This window comes from Aegilops tauschii, chromosome 4 (assembly GCF_002575655.3).
Source record: "Aegilops tauschii subsp. strangulata cultivar AL8/78 chromosome 4, Aet v6.0, whole genome shotgun sequence".
Lineage (NCBI taxonomy): Eukaryota > Viridiplantae > Streptophyta > Magnoliopsida > Poales > Poaceae > Aegilops > Aegilops tauschii.
The window spans coordinates 266,157,644-266,165,321 of record NC_053038.3 but is presented as its reverse complement, the minus strand read 5'-3'; positions in this window follow the sequence as shown (position 1 = coordinate 266,165,321).

Below are 7,678 nucleotides of genomic sequence, written 5' to 3'. Positions count from 1 at the left end.
TCTCGGGCCAGTTGACAGGAGTACGGCCGTCGGAGTAAATGGCCACGGGTAGCCTAACCGACTGCCCCTGGCTCTTCCAAAAAATTATCAGGCCTTTGGGCCTTCGAGCACTCCAAGCATTGGACCACCTTCCCTGGTCGGCTACCTCTGAAGCCGACTCACGGAAGGCGGCCGAGCCTCAGCAACCTCCCCCCCAGGATAACCACGGGGTGGCCGACTCCAGGAAGCCGGCCGTAAAGGATGCCGACTTCAAGAAGCCGGCCAAGACCACAACCACCAAAGCTACGCCACATAACAGCGACAAGACGAGGTGTGGCCACAGTGCGGCCTGCTACCCCCGAAACCCGAGGCAGGCATGGCCACAGGACGCCGTACGGGACAGCCATCTCCCGTCCGGCTCGGCACTGTAGCCATGCTAGCCTCGGCGTCACCCACGGCAGACGCCGGTACGGCCCATGGGCGGCGGGCCCCTTCAGCCAGAGAGAGACGCGAAGGCGGCACGGCCTCCCCTAGTCGGCCAAGGGCGTAGCTGGCTCCCAGAAGTCGGCTACCCCCTCCCTCGAAGCATGCGCCACATTAAGGAGACAAGACGAGGTAAGGCTACAGTGAGGGCCCTCGAGGCGGCCCACTGTAGCCACGATTACCTCAACGAAGCCCTCGTCATCAGGGGCGAGGCTATAGTAAGCAGCCGCCGACAATATCCAAGGCGGTGGGGCCGGCCTGTCGACCAAGAGGCCGGCAGCCGGCGGGACGCACTAGTCGGCGGGCCCCAATAGCCGGCGGAGAAGCTGGCGAGCGTAGACACTGACGGCTGGGACCAGAGCCCAGCCGGATTACAATTGTACCCCCGGGGGGTAGGCCTATATAAACCCCCCAGGGCACCCATGCAAAGGGTTGGCTTCTGAGCATAGCACACACACCATAGAGAGAGAGAAGCGAGAGCTAGCCTTGTTCTTCTTCTCCCTTGAACCCAACAGCTCTAGGAGCGATTGTAGCTACTTTTCCAGATCTAGTGATCATGCGGAGACCCTGCAGAGCAGGACTAGGGGTGTTATCTCCTCGGAGAGCCCCGAACCTGGGTAAGATCCGCCGGCGTGCATGTCTTCGCCTCATCCCGTTTCCAGGCACCGGCGACGTCTTATTGGCACCCACAATGATAAGCCACCCGTTGGCATATGTCGCACCTACCACCCGACATTTGGCGCCCACCGTGTGCCCGATGGCGTTTGCCTCGACGCGCTGCAAGGCGTCGACGACGCCTGCGCAGCGAGCAGCCTCGCCGATCAGCTCGGCGAGACTCGCATCTCCGACGAGCCTGCGTCCGACGCAGGCACGGACTACCCCGAGAGCCGCCTCGTCAGCCTCCTCGACCAGCTTCACGTCTCCAGCGAGCCTGCTGCAGATATGGAGTCGGTCGGCTCCACCGACCCGATGCTCATCGACTCTGACATGGCGTCGCTCGACGCCTACCCCTCCGACGTGGTGATCTTCGACGATCCTCTCCCTCGAGCCGACAGCGGCAGCAGTGCCGTCACCGAAGTGTTGGTCATCAGCCACGTCGCCAACTCGGGCGAGAATGCCCACGACGCCCTTCAAGCGGCGATGCACGACCTCTCCGTCCCCATCCCGGCCGATGCCGACGCCGAGACCCTGGAGGCACGTCGCCTCGCCCTCATCGCGGAAGTCCAGAAGATAGCCTCCATGAGACGCCTCACCGAGGCCCACCAGCGCGAAGTCGACCGTGCCGCCTTCGGTACGCCGCCGCCTAGCGGCCCGAGCCGAGCCGGTTTCGTCCAGAAGCGCGGCGCGGCCATCGCCAGCATGCTGGGGGCAGATCGCCCCGTCTACGCCACCCCGCTCGAAAATCTGCGAGCCGCTCAGGCGGCCGCAGAAGAGCTCAATGGGCTGGGAGCCGATGAGCTCCCCTACATGACAAGACGGATCCAGCAGCTGATCGACGCGGCTGCAGAACGGCACGAAGCCGGCGCCCATGCTGATAGTCACCCCCCGCGCCGGGAGCACGCCGCGACGTCCCGCTCGCCGGCTGCGAGCGGCGCCCGCCAGAAGAAAGACAAGGAGTCGGCTGCTAGCCGCAGCCGGACTCGCATCACCATCGAGCGCGACGCGGAAGGCCGCCCGCGAGCGGTGGAGCACCAAGGAAATCTGCCTCCTCCCCCACCTCGAAGAGAGAGACGTCTCACCCCGCCGCCTATCACGCACCTGACTCTTGGTGACCGACTTGGCCGCCGAGAAGGAGTCGGCGAGAACGACGCCCGCCACCGGATCGACCGCCTTGCTCGATCCTTTGGCGTTAGAAGAAGAAGACGATGTCGGCCCGCCATGTTTCGGCCCCGCATCCGCGACGAGCCCTTCCCCAAAGGGTTCTCGCTCCCCAGAGACACGCCCAAGTACAACGGCTCAGTGAAGCCGGAAGATTGGCTCATCAACTACTCCACGGCCGTCAGCATAGCCAACGACAATCGGCGTGTCGCCGTGAAGTACGTCCCCCTCATGCTGCAAGGCACGGCGTGCACATGGCTCAACAGCCTCAAGCCCTACAGCATCAACAGTTGGCTGGACTTCACGGAAGTCTTCGTCCGCAACTTCACCAGCACCTACAAGCGGCCTCCCAAGCCTCGCCAGCTCTCCCTCTGCGTCCAAGGGCCCAACGAGTCGACCCGCGACTACCTCACGCAGTGGGCCGAGCTTCGCTACTCCTGCGAGGGGGTGCACGAGGTTCGGGCCATCGAGTACTTCACCGCCGGGTGCCGAGAGGGCACCCTCCTCAAGCACCGACTCCTCTGCGACGAACCGGCTACCCTCGACGAGTTGCTGGTCATCGCGGACAAGTACGCCACGGCCGACTCCTCGATGAAGACCGAGCTTCGAGTATACGCCTCGGGAAAGGTGATTGCTCCGGCTCCCAAGACGCCGGCCGGCGACCCAAATCGGCGCCCCTACCAGAACGATCATAAGCGCAAGGCCCCCATGCCGACTTCTACCAGTCGGTAGGTGGCCACAGTTGAAGACGAGCAGCCCGAAGAGCGGCCTGCTCCCAAGAAGAAGGGCGGCAGGCCGGCTTGGCAGCCGGCTTTCTCTTACGGGCAGGCTCTTGACGCCCCCTGCAAGTTCCACAGCGGCGCGAAGCCGTCTAACCACACGACCCGAAAATGCCACTGGCTCACACGAATCACCAAGGGTGAGGGATTGCTGCCGCCTCCGCCTCCCGGCCCGCCGCCTCCAGCCCCCCAGCAGCCGGAGGCTCGGCCGGCGGTCGGCGCCATCCAAGACGAATTCCCTGAAGAGCACGCCGCCTACGTCGTCTTCACCAGTCAAGCCGACGACAAGCGCAGTCGGCGCCGACAGCATCAAGAAGTTAATGCAGTCGCCTCTAGCGCCCCCGAGTTCATGCACTGGTCAGAGAAGCCAATCAGCTGGAGCCAGGCCGACCACCCAGAGGTGATGCCCTCTCCTGGCTCCTATGCAATGGTCTTGGATGTCACCCTCGCGACGGAGAGGCGAGCTGCCCAATTCTCTCGCGTCCTGATAGATGGCGGAAGCAGTATCAACATACTGTACCGCGATACCATGGAGAAGCTGAACATCAAAGCGAAGCAGCTTATGCCGAGCCGCACCGTCTTCCATGGTATCATCCCCGGCTTGTCTTGCTCCCCAATCGGCAAGATTAAAATGGATGTTCTCTTTGGAGACAAAGATCATTTTCGCCGAGAAGCAATCTGGTTCGAGGTAGTGGATTTGGAGAGCCCCTATCATGCTCTGCTTGGCCGACCTGGTCTGGCCAAGTTCATGGCTGTGCCCCACTACGCCTACCTGAAGATGAAGATGCCGAGTTCGAAGGGGATTATCACGGTAGCCGGCGACTACAAGAAGTCCATCGAGTGTGCCATGGCCAGCAGCCGGCTGGCCGAGTCCCTCGTGGTGGCAGAAGAGAAGAAGATGCTGGAGCGGGTTGTGGCCATGGCCGGCAAGCAGCCGGCCCTATCCCCCAACCCCAAAGATTGTGATGCGCAGGGCTCCTTCCAACCTGCCAAAGAGACGAAGAAGATACCTCTGGACCCGGAGAACCCGGAGAGGTTCGCTGTCATTGGGGCGAACTTGGACAGTAAATAGGAAGGCGAGCTCGTCGACTTCCTCCATGAGAATCGAGACATTTTTGCATGGTCCCCAAAGGACATGCCGGGTGTCCCGAAGGATTTCGCCGAGCACAAATTACATGTCCGCGCCGACGCGAAGCCGGTCAAGCAACCCCTCCGCCGACTGTCAGAAGAGAAGCGAAGAATCGTGGGAGAAGAGATAGCCCGGCTCCTTGCCGCTGGCTTTATCATGGAAGTATTCTTTCCAGAATGGCTTGCCATCCCAGTTCTGGTTCTGAAGAAGAATAACAAGTGGCGTATGTGTATAGACTACACCAGCCTAAACAAGGCCTGCCCAAAGGATCCGTTTGCTGTGCCACGGATTGACCAAGTGATAGACTCCACAGCCGGATGCGAGCTGTTGAGTTTTTTGGACGCCTACTCAGGGTACCATCAGATCAAGTTGGACCCAGCTGACCGCCTGAAGACTGCCTTCATCACACCCTTTGGAGCTTTCTGCTACCTGACTATGACATTCGGCTTGAGGAATGCCGGTACCACTTTTCAGCGTTGCATGCAGAAATGCCTCTTGAAACAACTCGGCAGAAATGCCCACGTCTATGTAGACGACATTGTGGTGAAGACAGAGAAGCGCGGCATCTTGCTGGAAGACCTGAAAGAAACATTCGCCAACTTGCGCCGATTCCAAATCAAGCTCAACCCCGAGAAGTGCGTGTTCGGAGTGCCAGCTGGCCAGCTGCTAGGCTTCCTGGTCTCCGAACGCGGCATCGAGTGCAACCCCGTCAAGATCAAGGCCATCGAGAGGATGGAGATTCCCACCAAACTGCGAGATGTGCAGAAGTTTACCGGCTGCTTGGCCTCCCTGAATCGTTTTATCAGCCGACTAGGAGAGAAGGCTCTCCCCCTGTACCGACTCATGAAGAAGTCCGCTCACTTCGAGTGGAACGACCAAGCCGACCAAGCCTTCCATGAGTTGAAGAAAATGCTGACCACTCCGCCTGTCCTGGCAGCGCCGACTGAAAAGGAGCCCATGCTCCTCTACATCGTCGCGACTAGCCGACTCGTCAGTACTGTTGTTGTGGTCCAGCGCCCGGAAGAAGGCCGAGCCCAGCTAGTCCAGAGGCCGGTGTACTACCTAAGCGAAGTGCTATCCAGCTCAAAGCAGAACTACCCGCACTACCAGAAGATGTGCTATGGGGTATATTTCGCCGCCAAGAAACTGAAGCCCTACTTCCAAGAGAACCCCATCACGGTCGTGTGCACCGCCCCGCTCGTCGAGATCATAGGCAGCCGGGATGCATCCGTCCGAGTGGCTAAATGGGCCATTGCACTGGCGCCCTACACGATCTTCTACCAACCCCGCACCGCCATCAAGTCCCAAGCATTGGCCGACTTCCTCGTCGACTGGGCCGAGACCCAGTACCTACCGCCGGCTCCCGACTCTACCCATTGGCGGATGCACTTTGACGGGTCCAAGATGCGCACCGGCTTGGGAGCCGGCATCGTCCTCACCTCTCCCAAAGGCGACAAGCTCAAATACACGCTGCAGATCCACTTCGCCGCCTCCAACAACGTGGCCGAGTACGAGGCGCTCGTACATGGGCTCCGGCTAGCCAAAGAGCTCGGCATACACCGGATCCTGTGTTACTGCGACTCAGACTTGGTGGTCCAGCAGTCGTCTGGCGACTGGGACGCCAAGGACACGAACATGGCGAGCTATCGATTCCTCGTCCAGCAGATCAGCGGATACTTCGAAGGGTGCGAGTTCCTTCACGTGCCAAGGGCCGACAACGACCAAGCAGATGCCCTAGCACGGATCGGCTCCACTCGACAAGCCATACCGACTGGCGTCTCCCTCCAGCGCCTCCTCAAGCCGTCCATCAAGCCGTCTCCAGAGTTGGACTCTATCTTCGTACTGCCTGCGCCAGATGCAGCTGGATCCGACTGGAGAAACCCCGCAGACGACACGGGGACTTCGACAACTGGCCCGGGGACTGCCGTAGTCGCACCCGGCCCGGGGACTTCAGAACCCGGTCTGGGGACTGCAGTAGTCAGCCCGGGGACTGCAACGACACAAGAAGCGATGGCCGACTCCAATTCCGCGCCATCCAACCCACCCACCCGAGTCATGGTGGCTACACTAACAGAAGAAGAAGTCATAGCTCCGTCATGGGCCCAGCCCATCCTCAAGTTCCTGGTCAGCAGAGAGCTGCCGGCTAATGAGATCTCAGCAAGACTAGTGCAACGACGAGCCGCAGCATATGCAATAATCAACAGAGAGCTTGTGAAGCGCAGCGTCACTGGAGTCTTCCAGCGTTGTGTCGAGCCAGAAAAAGGAGTGGCAATCCTCAAGGATATCCACCAAGGCGAATGCGGCCACCACGCAGCCTCAAGATCACTTGTGGCCAAGGCTTTCCGCCATGGTTTCTTTTGGCCGACTGCCTTGGAAGATGCTAAAGAAATAGTCAAGAGCTGCAGAGGATGCCAAGTTTTTAGTTCCAAGCAACACCTGCCGGCTTCTGCACTCAAGACCATTCCCCTCACCTGGCCTTTTGCCGTCTGGGGACTGGACATGGTGGGCCCTTTCAAGACAGCCCGCGGCGGCTTGACGCATTTACTTGTCGCTGTGGACAAGTTCACAAAGTGGATCGAAGCAAAGCCGATCAAGAAGCTGAACGGGCCGGCTGCCGTGACATTCATCACCGACATCAGTACTCGGTACGGCATGCCGCACAGCATCATCACCGACAACGGCACGAACTTCGCCAAAGGAGCACTGGCACGTTTATGCGCGACGCAGGGCATCCGACTGGAATTAGCGTCCGTTGCCCACCCGCAGTTAAACGGCCAGGTCGAGCGAGCAAATGGACTCATCCTCTCCGGCATCAAGCCCCGACTGGTTGTACCACTGGAGCGATCAGCCGGCTGCTGGCTCGATGAGCTGCCGGCTGTCCTCTGGAGTCTGCGCACTACACCCAACAAGTCAACCGGCTTCACTCCATTCTTCCTCGTGTATGGTGCCGAGGCTGTCATCCCAACAGACATCGAGTTCGACTCGCCTCGGATCACCATGTACATGGAGGAGGAGGCCAAGGAAGCAAGAGAAGACGGCGTCGACCTACTGGAAGAAGGCCGGCTGTTAGCACTCAGCCGGTCCGCCATCTACCAGCAAGGGCTGTGCCGCTACTACAACCGCAAGGTCAAGCCAAGATCCTTCCAAGAGGGCGACCTTGTGCTCCGGCTAATCCAGCGAACAGCCGGCCAGCACAAGCTCTCGGCCCCGTGGGAAGGCCCCTTCGTCATCAGCAAGGCACTAGGCAACGACTCCTACTACCTGATCGACGCGCAAAAACCAAGAGCACGCAAGAGAGACGACTCCGGCAAGGAGTCGGAGCGACCATGGAACGCAAACCTCCTGAGAAGATTTTACAGTTGAAAGCAGTATGTATCATGCTACCCTTTTGTATTAAGTACAAACCAACAGCCCCCCCGAACAGTACTCGGGGACTGCCTTTGTTTATCTATGAATGACAAGTGTCATATCCATGAATGTATTATTACAT